This window comes from Zootoca vivipara, chromosome 3, assembly GCF_965207765.1.
Source record: "Zootoca vivipara chromosome 3, rZooViv2.hap1.1, whole genome shotgun sequence".
NCBI classification, from domain to species: domain Eukaryota; kingdom Metazoa; phylum Chordata; class Lepidosauria; order Squamata; family Lacertidae; genus Zootoca; species Zootoca vivipara.
Genome location: NC_142586.1, coordinates 57,634,867 through 57,647,918, shown reverse-complemented (window position 1 = coordinate 57,647,918; position 13,052 = coordinate 57,634,867). Strand labels below are relative to the sequence as shown.

General features: G+C 44.5%; 1 long non-coding RNA gene across 1 annotated transcript; it reads left to right on the top strand.

The window, feature by feature from the left end:
- Positions 1–1,576: 1,576 nt before the first annotated feature.
- On the top strand, positions 1,577–12,833 carry LOC148686265 (uncharacterized). Its single transcript, XR_015949379.1, has 3 exons — positions 1,577–1,708; positions 3,258–3,428; positions 12,294–12,833. It is a non-coding gene; the product is annotated as an uncharacterized LOC148686265 (long non-coding RNA).
- Positions 12,834–13,052: the final 219 nt, after the last annotated feature.

Genomic DNA, 13,052 nt, shown 5'->3' with positions numbered 1-13,052 from the left:
TGCCACCCTCACCCCCCTCTGCCATGCCATGCTGAAGCAGCACCATGCCCAGAGCCTCTGTCTGCCATGGCCACCACAGCACGAAGCAGCCAGTTGAGCCAGGAGGCGCCATGTCCAGCCTCCACCTCTTCCCCGCCGGAGAAGCCGCCCTCCAGCCACTGCCCGCCTCCTCCAGCCCTGGCGGCAGTGCCACCCTCCCTAAAAAATTCTCTGGGAAACCGTGTGTGTGTGTGTGGCAGCACCGGAGGGAGCTTTGCACCATGGTACCGGCTATGCTTAAGGCTGCCCAGCTGGTTAGTATAAAGTATGTATACTCCAGGGGGAGTTCTCCTGGAATATCACTCATAAAGTGGATTGTTATAATCAATAGCCTGGAAAACATTATGAGCCATAGTAATATTCTCCTACTACAGTGATATCACACCATGTGAACACAGGGCAGAGTCAAACGAAAGAAAATATATTTCCCTTAATTCTCTTTTAGAAGCCCTCATTGACCCCTGCTTGAGATGGCAAATTGAAAGAAAAGCTGCCTGTGCTTTCAAGCCTGAGAGATTTTCTATTAAAGCAATTTGGTTTTTGTTCCCTCTTATCTTTTCTTCTGCAGACAGTAAGTTACTTGTGTCCTGAAATAATGCTTTGGGCCTTTTTTTCCCCCAAGAAAAAGAGAGGCACATATTTGGGAGCTGCATTGTAATGCACTTGTGACGCTCAAAATATAAATGTGTATGCTCTGAAGAGTAGACAGGCCTGGATCCATCAGTTTGCTAATTAGGCACCTGAGAAGGGTTCAGACACATGATAGATTTCTTCTTCTTCTTCTTCTTCTTCTTCATCATCATCATCATATTATTATTATTATTATTATTATTATTATTATTATTATTATTATTAGTTCTAGTTCAATTAATGTACAAGGAGCTTTACAGAGTACAGGTGTACGGCCCATGGTTAAAGTATAAAACATGGGTAGACAACCTAAGGCCCAGGGGCTGGATGCAGCCCAATCCCCTTCTAAATCCGGCCCGCGGATGGTCTGGGAATCAGCGTGTTTTTACATGAGTAGAATGTGTGCTTTTATTTAAAATGCATCTCTGGGTTATTTGTGAGGCATAGGAATTCGTTCATCCCCCCCCCCAAAAAATATAGTCCGGCCCCGCACAAGGTCTGAGGGACAGTGGACCAGCCCCCTGCTGAAAAAGTTTGCTGACCCCTGGTATAAAGTGTGAATGGATGTATGTGCACATGTGTGTGGCCCATGTACATGTGGAAACATGTTTATATGTGTCTGAGGTTGTTTGCATGTATATTGTGCAACATAGGTGGAAAGGATGGACACAGAACCATCCCGTTCTCCAGATCCTTGAACAATTTTTATTTTAAAATGTTCACATATTTTCACAATCCTACCATTTAAGGCACCCTGACATCCCATTGGAAAGAACAAAAGAAAGCTGAAATTATCATCATTATGTAAATGTAATTTTGTGCAAGTTCTAAAAAATGTTGCACTGGTTTATAAGTACCTCTTATAAGTACCTCTTCTAGACTAATACTATTTCTTTCTTTTTAATTCAGGACAAAATGTACCACATTCACCTGAAGGATTCTAGCTGTGCTTTTTACCCAGTGGATTAAGTGCTGCTTCATTGCCTCTGATTCACATTTGTTCATTTTACCCCATGGTCTCACTAAAATAAATACAAAGGTAAGCCATAAATTCCAGTTACATAATTTCAGGATAATGTTTTTTTTTATCACTGTGGAATGTGATTCATTTGAGGAACTGGTACAGATCTTCAGGACTGGCAAGAAGTTACATTAATTTTAACATATTCATTTATAAAGCATTCTTTATTGCACTTGAGACTATAAAATAACTCGAGAAAAGGAAAATCCAAAGTCCATTTCAACAAAAAGTCCTTCTCAAGTCATTGATGTCTCTTAATTCCTTGGGGTGTGTCAACCCCCTCCCCAGATTCCAACTGGTTATTTTGTATGTAGTTGCAAACGTGTATTAGTATAAAATTGATACAATTTGGGTCTCTTTATTTGTGGCTATTCTTATGGCAAAAGAGGCATTTTTATAACTAAGACATCAAGTTAGTTCAAGACGTCAGAACAGCATGAAACCTTTGGAAAGCGGGTAACTTTCCATCACTTTGTGCTGGGAATATGACATAGTCACCAAAAATTGTAATTACAATTGTGAAAGACCAAGCACTCCTTTATTATTGCTTCTAATCATTATTTAGCAGATAATTTGTATGAAATATGTGATGCTTGCCTTCATTGTGAATTTTTCCAGTATACTTTGGAAGAGGAGGAGACCTTCAGTATAGAAAAGGTTTTTGTTTTTGGCTTTTTTAGTACTTGCACAGTCAACAAAACTTGGAAAGGGATTATGAGAATTAATCTCTTTGTACAAATTTTGTTCTGCCGTTTAACCTTTCGGAATTTGAAACACAGTGCAAAATAAGATGCAGCTTCACATGATGCCTCAATATTTCCTTTGCTACATAGTTGTATTGAATTCGGTTGTGTTTTGTCTTAAGTCACTTGTTGCGTTGGGAGGGAGAAGAAACAGTAAGGAGTGGAAACTTGGCAAAGCTTCTTTCTGATATCAGTTCCTTTCCGAGACTTTCTGTTCTCACTTCCCTCACAGGTGGCATTCCTAATTGGAGCTAGTAACTCTTAGCTGTGCTGTTTTAAAGATGAAGTAGCAGAAACACCTCAGGCAGAGCAAGACGAATGTTAGATTGAAAAAGTTCACTTCCAGGAGATGAAGGAAGGATCTGCCTCCACGTGAAAAAGGCCTCAAAATATTTTCCCTTAATGCGCTGCTGTTGGCAAGCACCCTGTTCATAAGGGTGATCGTCTTTCAGCCTTCTGCCCTATTCCACATTTTGGCAAGTCGCAACTGGAATGGAGGGCAAGATGAGGCTCAGGCTAAGCTCTGGAAGACACAGAGCTCTGAAGTTGCTTCAGCAAGGGGAGGGAAAAAGCTGAAACATAGCAGCAGGTGCAGCCTGATTGTTAGCACCACCTGTGCTGCAAGATGATCATTAGATTAAAGGGGCTCAGCCTCCCCAAGTAGTTTCCTACTGTGATGGAGAAGGGGAGGCTCAGGAAGTTTACAGGCAGCCATTGAAGTTCTTTTAGGCCTGGCAAGATATGACCCGATTGAACAGTGCTATCAGAACTCTGCCCACTGTATTTTGCACTAATTGGAGTTTCTACATATTGCACCGATCCAGATGAGAAGTCACCAGAGCATGGATAACTGTGGGTGCTACTACTGCAGCAATGTTCAGCTCATTAGAAACCATGGGAGATGTGCTTCCTGTGGTCCATGACACCTGGATGTTGCCATCTAGGGTCTAATGGAAGCCCTGCCACAAACCTTCCTCCATCACTGCTACCACCAGGTATGTTTTGGTACACCTTCTGATAACTTAACTGGAAGTACAGTGGAGTTTGAATTTTGGAATGGGCTTGGGTTGAATGAAACCAAATCATTTTTTTATGAGCACATTTTGAAAAAGGCAAGGGAAACATGTTCCTTGTTAGATCAGAAAATGGGAATGTATAAACACATCTAAAACAAGCTTGATTCCAGATGTTTGCCAGAAAACGTGAGCCATAGCAGCAAAAACTTTCAAGTGGCACTATATCACATGGGGAAGGAAAACTGTTTTCATTCATGTATGGACTCTTCCTGCCTTCCCTGGCTCTTCTCTAGTTTAACCAGGATGCTCTCTGGCAAAGAGCCACTCTCCCTTTCTCTCCATCAGTGACAGACAGGGTACTGCTGGAGTCATTGTGGTTGGTAGCCAGATCCAGAGCTGGGTGGGGGTTTCCATCCAAGTGACCTATCTGTTGCTGGAATTGGGAATCTGAGCTGGAATCATGTAGGAGGAAGAATCTGCCCTGTTGAGCATGCAAGGGCTAGATTCTTGGTGCTTATCCAGAGGTTTCATTCTGTTTGACAGGGAAAAACAGAATGCCATCCAACCACGTCCATGCCTCAAGAGGGCTCTGAGGCCTCACAATCCAATGTGCTCTTTAGGCTTTAGTCCATGAGGTTTTATTTCAAGCCCAAAGTCCCCGAGAGTTGGAGAGGAGCCCATGGGAGGTGGAATTTAACATTTTCACAGTCCCAAGCCCTTTTCTACCTCCTGCTAGTTTTTTCTTCTTCAAGTATATGATGCAGTGTGAGGTTTTCAAATGTTCTTCACATAACCTGAGCTTTCTCAGAGGCCTTTCGAAGGAATTCTGAATTAGGAGGCTAGTAATGGTGGGCATCAAATGAATCCTTACTGATCCCACCCAAATCAAACCCAGTGGTTGGTGGTAATGAGGATGCCCCATGGCACGCGCTTTGTTCATGCAGAATGATCTAAGAGGCCTGGCCAGTGTCCTGCATTCACTCTAGAACAGGCATCCCCAAACTCGGCCCTCCAGATGTTTTGAGACTACAACTCCCATCATCCCTGGCTAACAGGACCAGTGGTCAGGGATGATGGGAATTGTAGTCCCAAAACATCTGGAGGGCTCATATGAGAAATCCTCTCATATGAAGAAAATCCTCTCGTATGAATCCTCTCATATGAAGGCTCCATGGCAGACCAGTCGATGGGGCTCCTTCAAGGCTGGACGTCTGAAGAACAGACTGAAGGAAATCTAAAAAGCAATTCATTTGGGCTGGTAGGTTGTTATGGAAATTATGTTGCCTGGTGGGGTGAGTGGTAGAGGGGCTTAGTTAATTAGTTTTCTTTTTCCTGTCAGAGTGTGACCTTTATAGGAAAACCAGCTGATTGTGAAAAAGTGCCTGCCATTATGAATATCTCTTTTTAAAAAAATATTTTCTCCTTTTCTTTCTCCGTGTCAGGGTTCTTTATCACTTTTGCCTCCACAGAATTGTGTGCTGACAATATTTTTTAAGACTCCTATATTATTGTAGGTGTTTAAATCACTCCCTCCCTGCAAAGAGCTCAGGATTATTTAGCTCAAGAAGATATACATGGGCCTCCCCTGCCAAATTTTAACCTCACAACAACTCTGCGAGCAAGGTAGGTTCAGCTAAGAGAAAGCGACTGGCCCAAGGTCACCCAGTGAGCTTCACGGCTGAAGTCTGAACTCTGGTTTTTGAGGTCATAGTCCAATACTCTATAACCATTATGCAACGTTCTTCTCATTCCTATTGTCTTCACTGGAGCCCAAAAGGACCCAGAGTGCTTCATGGCTGAGTGGGGTATCTGAAGCTGTGTCTTTCTCAGTCCAAATCTGACAATAGACCACACTGGCTCTCTGTGCACTGTAATGCGCTCTATGTGGGGCTACCTTTGAAGGTGACCCGGAAACTACAACTAATCCAGAATGCGGCAGCTAGACTGGTGACTGGGAGCGGCCGCCGAGACCACATAACACCGGTCCTGAAAGACCTACATTGGCTCCCAGTACGTTTCCAAGCACAATTCAAAGTGTTGGTGCTGACCTTTAAAGCCCTAAACAGCCTCGGTCCAGTATACCTGAAGGAGCGTCTCCACCCCCATCGTTCTGCCCGGACACTGAGGTCCAGCGCCGAGGGCCTTCTGGCGGTTCCCTCGCTACGAGAAGCCAAGTTACAGGGAACCAGGCAGAGGGCCTTCTCGGTAGTGGCACCCACCCTGTGGAATGCCCTCCCACCAGAGGTCAAAGAGAGTAACAATTACCAGGCCTTTAGAAGGCATCTTAAGGCAGCTCTGTTTAGGGAAGCTTTTAATGTTTGATGGATTTCTGTATTTTAATGTTTTGTTGGAAGCCACCCAGAGTGGCTGGGGGAACCCGGCCAGATGGGCGGGGTATAAATAATAAATTATGATTATTATTATTATATATGTGCAGGAGTTTAATAGCTCTGGTTTCAACCATGCAAATAATAAAGCTCTCTCTAATTCTTTCCCCCCTGTGAGATCTCTGTCCTGCCAATCTAATATAAATCCTGGGATGGATTAGCTAGTAATTACATTCAGGTCATCCTGGAACATTTGTGTAGATCAAGGAATGGATCTGTCACAAATGTTAAACATAAAACAGCTACTGCAAGACAGTATTGGAAATATATGCCACTGATATTGATATTGATGGCTTGTTAGAGCCACAGTACTTCCATGTTTCTTTTTAAAAAGTGATTGTGCCAATGTGCCCTATGGAGCCCCATAATTTCAATGTCAATTGAAGCTGCTCAGTTCTGGTCAATTGTATCTCTTTGGCTATGTCCTCTTCCTCAAATGTGTCTGACTATATACCACCAAGTGATGAATGCAGACATCCTGAGGTGGAACCAGAACCACAGCCTCTTGAGACTACCAGTTAGATACATTTTCCCAATAGTAGGTAATAAGCGCATCACCTTCAACCCTCACCTCAACTCCATCCCAAGAAGCATTATTCAAAGAGTAAAGATTTTTCTAAGCCTAACTCTGTCTAAATTTGGGACAAAGAACTATTAATACTTGTTATATCTGAAAAAATAATAATGCTTTGTGCTGCCTGCCTGCCTGTCTATCTACCTAGATCTTTAGCTGAAAAGGCTCCATGTAATGATCTTCCCTGCCACTCAGCTTACAATTTAAAAGACATACAAGGAAATAGGAATGGAGAGGAAGGAAGGAAAAAAGAAAGAAAGTTCAGACACTAGATCTTAAAGCCACAGCTCTTGTAACCATCAGCTGGGTTGGAAATAGTACAGGTAGTGTGATAGAGTGTTTACTGCTAGGTGACAGCTGAGAGAGGCAGCTTTGGCAATATAATAGCCCTCGTCTGCAGCCTGATGGAATGGCTGCTGCCAGATGCCAGCTGAAGGAAGGCCAAAGGCTACTGGGTCTGTCAGCAGAGGTAACAGAATAGCTCTAATTCTCTTCTCTCTCTCTCTCTCTCTCTCTCTCTCTCTCTCTCTCTCTCTCTCTCTCTCTCTCTCTCTCTCTGCTGCCTGATACATGCCCATTGCTTAGATTACATGCAGCACAATTCTAGGCACCTTTAATCAAGTTCCCAGTGTGCCAAGTACGTAAGTACGTATAGAAATGTTGCCTACAGTTGAATTTACAACAGAAGATGTGCAACCGGTCTTTGAATGGGATTCCCTTATTAGCTTTACCCAGTCCCTGTCCCCATCACAAGGCATTGGCTACTCCATGCCACCATGGGTGGGAATCAGCTAAATTTGGGCTGCATTGTGCCCCATCTTTGTGTGCACATGCACACATTTGCATACACACACCAATTACTTCCTGATGGACCTGTCACTGGGTAAAAAACAAAAACAGTATGCTATTTTGATCATCAAATTCCCGCTTCCTCTCAAAACCAATTAAGTTATAGACACTTGAGTCGCATTGCAAAAGTACACAAGCGCAGAAAACATTGCTGTAATTTTATTTCCCCCCCCCCATGCCTTCTGTGCATATCTTACCTAATGTTTTGTATTACGGTTATAATGATGATTACAATGTGAATGGAGGGTTGCATTGATTCTATGATTCCGTGTTCTCCTCCCCCTCCCCCCGGCTGCTTCTTTCATAATAGCCTGTACAATGCTGAACGATAATGTCTGATGCTATCATCTGACCCCTGCTTTGTTGACAGCACAGTGAAATCTTGCTGACTTCAGTTGAAGCTATTAAACCACACAATGGGCAGAACACAGTGCAGAGCAATATATCCAGCAAGAGCCATACATCCTTTGTGACAAGTGTAAACACGGTGCCTCTGTGCTATTCAGCCTGTTAGCTACATTCTAATTGTGGAGACTTTGAACAGTGGGCTTCCCTCTGCTGCTTGCCCTTCCTTTTCATGTTCTTCCTGCTGCCCTGTTCTGAATGATATTTTTGGTGCTGCTGTGCTGAAATTTTCATGGGGTCTGTATTTTCACGTGAAACTTGCTGTTCCAGAGAGCAGGCGGGTGATTTTCAAGTCACCACACTTTTCCTCTCTTTTTTTTAATCACATGAACAATGTGATTCCTCTCCCTTCTCTCCACAAGGCATTTTGCTAAGAGATGGGCAATATTCAGACTGTGCACTGTGCTGTAGATTGCCTCATTAGAAGGTGAAGCATACACTTTCACCCCTGTTTACACATGGCATAAAATATTGTGGTGATACTGGGGGGGGGACTATTTGTGGAGGTTTGATGAAACAGGCTAACCTCCTGCTTTGCCTCAGCACTAATTTTTGTTGCCTTCTCTTACTGTGCATAACTTAGCACTGAAACTCCTACTCTCCCCTTCCTTCCTTTCCTGTGTTGCTCTTTTATTTTCCCCTCATGTGCCATGTTAATAAAAGTCTACGAATAGGAATGTGAAGCATTTTAAAGGAAGAGGCGTCAATGGCCCATTTCTCTATGCAGCTCCCCCTGCAAGCAATCCTACACAATTCATTTTCAGCATAGAACCAAAGGAACAAATGTTTCCTTCATAAAACACCCTGGGGCTCTCCCCACCCCAGTCCATTCACATCATTCTGTATTTGCAAACAAATAAGAACCGGTAGAGTTGGCCCATTATTGTTCTCTGCCAGTTAGTCGCAAGACGGCATTAACAGAAAATAATTCTAAGCATCTGGGTGACGTAATGCTGTCATGAAAGTCGAGCAGCACCAAACCAGTCACAAAGGAAGCAATCTACAACCCACTTACTCCAAAGTAATTGAGTTGTGGGCTGCAGCCATGAAGCTGTATTCCTTCCATGGGTGTAGACAGGGGGGGCAGGAGGGGGCAGTTGCCCCCCCTAGAAGCAAAAAATTATTATATTTTACAGACCAAAACCAGCACTTTCCCCCTCCAAAAACTGAAGTGGAAAGGGCTTTGCTTTAGCAAGAGCAGCTCTCCACTTGCTGGGGCGGGGGGGGGGGGGCAGGAACACAGCTGTAACAAAAACACATCAAATAAATAAAGCAAAGTGGCTACCGGTACTTAAGCAGTTAAGACAAGGGAGAAGAATATCCCTTCAGGCAAGGTTCACCCTATTCACCCTATTGTTCTTCAGTGGGAGCTGTTAATGAGCATTCAGGGATCGCATTAACAGTTCTTTTGGCGATTTAATGAGGGTGCAGAGGATTCAATTTGACTAAGGTGGCCCTGCAAGGCTAAAAGGAAGTGAATAAGAAAGGGGGGGGGCTGTAGCTTTTGATAGACACAGTGATGTTTATAAAAAGCAGTGGTGTTCCAGTCTGCCCCTCCTTCTGCATCTGTATACTGTAAATCAGGGGTGGCCACCTCCTAAGAGACTCTGATCTACTCACAGAGTTAAAAACTGGGAGTGATCTACCCCCTTTTGGGGGGTTCAGATCAAAGCTGTTGAGTTTTTTTAAGGAAGGGAAGCCCTGTTTGGGGGGGGGGTTAGGTCAAACTTGTTGAGCTTCTTTTAGGAGGGAGGGAGGCCCATTTTTGTTTAGGGCTTCAGGTCATAGTTCAGCTTTTTTTAGGGAGGAGGAAAATTTTGGGTGAGCTTTTTTTTAGGGGTGCCAGTGATCTAGCAGTGATCTACCACAGACATCCAGTGATCTACTGGTAGATCACAATCTACCTGTTGGACAAGCCTGCTGTAAATCAAGCAGAGAGAAAGCTGCTTACAAGGCTCCTGTACAGGTGTACCAGTATCTTCCTCTTGCTGCAGAGTTCTAGCATCACAGCGTCAGCCAGAGGCACCCACAAATATGAGTTATCCCTCTCTCTATTTCTTCCTTCCTTTCCTCCCTCTTCCATCCTCAATAAAATACTGGGGGGGGGGCAGATAAACCCCACATAGAAAGCCCATCAACATGGGGGGGATGACTCTTTAAAATACAGTATTTACCAGTAATTGGGGGGGGAGGCACCTAGGCCTATAGGAGTTGGCTGCTATGCCTAGGACAATTCAAGAAAGCAGAATGATGCATATGCTATGGTAATATATCAATAGAATCATGGAATTGTAGTCAGAAGGGACCACAAGGGTCATCTAGTCCAACCCCCTGCAATGCAGGAATTTCCCCCCAATGTGGGGTTTGAACCCACAACATGGTTGAAATATTATGCTGATATGCAGCAACGCCTCGGAGTGATCGTGACTGCGGCCCTGTCTTGCCTCGCCCTCGCCCGCCCTGCCACCCCCTCTCCCCTGCTTGACCCTCCCGTCCTCTTGCTGCAGAGTTCCAGCATCACAGCGTCACCCAGAGGCACCCACAAATATGAGTTATCCCTCTCTCTATTTCTTCCTTCCTTCCCTCCCTCTTCCATTCTTAATAAAATACGGGGGGGGCAGATAAGCCCCACATAGAAAGCCCATCAACATGGGGGGATGACTCTTTCAAATACGGTATTTACTAGTAATTGGGGGGGGGAGAGGCATCTAGACCTCTAGGAGTTGGCTGCTATGCCTAGGAGTAGGACAATTCAAGAAAGCAGAATGATGCATATGCTATGGCAATATATCAATAGAATCATAGAATTGTAGTCGGAAGGGACCACAAGGGTCATCTAGTCCAACCCCCTGCAATGCAGGAATTTTTTCCTAAGGTGGGGCTTGAACCCACGACATGGTTGAAATATTATGCTGATATGCAGCAACGCCTCGGAGCCGTCGTGACTGCGGCCGTGCCTTGCCTCGCCCTCGCCCGCCCTGCCACCCCCTCTCGCCTGCCCGACCCTCCCATCCTCTCCAGCCAAGCAGGGTAGCCGCCGACGCTGCCAGCCCCAGAAGCACAAGGTGGCCGCTGCCGCTGCCGCCACAATGTCGTCAGGCCAGCTGGCCCTGTAGCCCCGCCCACGTTCCCACTTTGTGGCCCCGCCCCTGATCGACCATGGCTTGCCCCCCCCCTAGTTTTGATCCTGGCTACACCCCTGATTCCTTCCATTAAATTTAAACTAATTCCGTTTTCTGTGGCACAATTTATTCAAGTGGAAAATCCTCTTAGACATCATGCATGAGAAACCAAGGGGAACAGCGGTGGAAGAACATGCTGGTTTGGAATTGAACTTGCCCACATCTATTTCTCACATGCATAGAAGGGCTGTTAGCAGCACCTAGCATCCTTGGTTGATTCTACCTTAATCTGTGTTCAGAGTTGGCACTCCAAAGCAGCTTCAGGCAGCTAGATTTAGCCACCCACAAAACCCATGGCCTAGCATTGCTGCAGGGCATTGTGGGAAATTGGAAAAACCACTAGGCCATGGCTCTCAGTGCTGCTTGAAGTCCTGCCACTGCAGCAAAGTAAGCCCAGCAGGGACTGGCCAAGAAGAGGCCCACCACATAGTCAAAAACACTCTTATGTCAGTTGCAGTCTACCATTTTACTGCAGCAATGCCAGGGAGGCTTATTCAACACCCCAAGCTTTATTTTTAGAAGGCATGACCATTATGTACTTAACAAAGGGCACCCATGGACCTGCCGCTCTCTCCAGAAAGCTTGTTTTAGCCTCTCTACTTCCAGTTAAGCCGCATGGTCCAGCATCTCCCACAGGCTGTGCTTTAAAATTACATGCACTCCTGCATTGAACTGGGACCATGGGTTGAGAAAGAGGAAGAATGAAATAAACTACTACACTGCCTGCTATCATTGCTGTGAGTCCTGGGAGACATGCTCCCTGCCTCGCTGACCTTTTCCCACTTGGCTTGATAGGATGGGGCCCTGACTGACTCCAGCTACAAAAGCCAAGGCTGCTGAACAAACTCTTGGGCTAGGGTGTTGTTTAGGAGTTTTTCCTGGAGTTGGGTTGTTGTTATTTATTTTATTTTTTGTATTTTTATTTTTAGATCTTATGATTTATATGGAAATAGTTTGTTTTGATTATGTACTTTCTGGTGTTTTATTTATTGTTTGACTACTTTGGTAGGGTAGCCATATTTCAAAAAGTAAAAACCAGGACACCCCAAAAGCCAAAAAACTGTGATCTTTCAATTTTGGAAATCTCCCCCCCCCAACCCTGGACATCAATTCCATCTTTGAAATCTGGATGTATGACAGTCCTAATTTTGGTTATGTTTGTAATTACTGTATGTATTTTTTCATGTTGTAAGTTGCCTTGAGCATGGTTTGATCTATGGAAAGGTGGCATACAAATAAAAGGATGATGATCAGGGTGTCAGAGTGGTCAAAATGGTCAAGAAAACCACTAAAGAAACTACTTCTGTGAATCTTCCTGACTTGCCTTTTAAAGAATACAATTTTAATGTACAAGCTCTCTCTCTCTCTCTCTCTCTCTCTCTCTCTCTCTCTCTCTCTCTCTCTCTCTCTCTCTCTCTCTCTCTCTCTCTCTCCCCCCCCTCCAAAGGATAAATGGACATAAATCTGACATCAGGAATCACAAGACAGAGAAACCAGTAGGAGAACACGTCAATCTCCCAGGACATTCTATACAAGATCTCAAAGTAGCTGTCTTATTACAAAAGAATTTCAGAAATAGGCTTGAAAGAGAAGTTGCTGAATGGCAACTTATTACTGAACTTAAAACCTTGGAGAGACCTGGTCTGAATAGAGACATTGGATTCTTATCTCATTATACATGATCAAGCTATTTTTAGCCATCTCACCCCTTGCTTTTTCCTGTAACACCAACTGCAGTCTTTAACAATCAACAGGTTTACCACACCTATCAGTCAATCACCCATTCCCACCACCCTTCTGAGTAATACCCCTCCCCACCCTCTCACTATATATAAGGGTCTGGTGACTTCTGTTTCAGTGTATCTGAAGAAGTGTGCATGCACACGAAAGCTCATACCAATGACAAACTTAGTTGGTCTCTAAGGTGCTACTGGAAGGAATTTTTTTATTTTGTTTTGACTACGTCAGACCAACATGGCTACCTACCTGTAACATGATAGAGCGTTGTTGCCGATCAGAAGGTCAGCACTTTGAATCCCTGCGACGGGGTGAGCTCCCGTTGCTTGGTCCCAGCTCCTGCCAACCTAGCACTTCGAAAGCACCTCAAAGTGTAAGTAGATAAATAGGTACCGCTACAGCAGGAAGGTAAATGGTGTTTCCGTGCGCTGCTCTGGTTCGCCAGAAGTGGCTTTGTCATGCTGGCCAC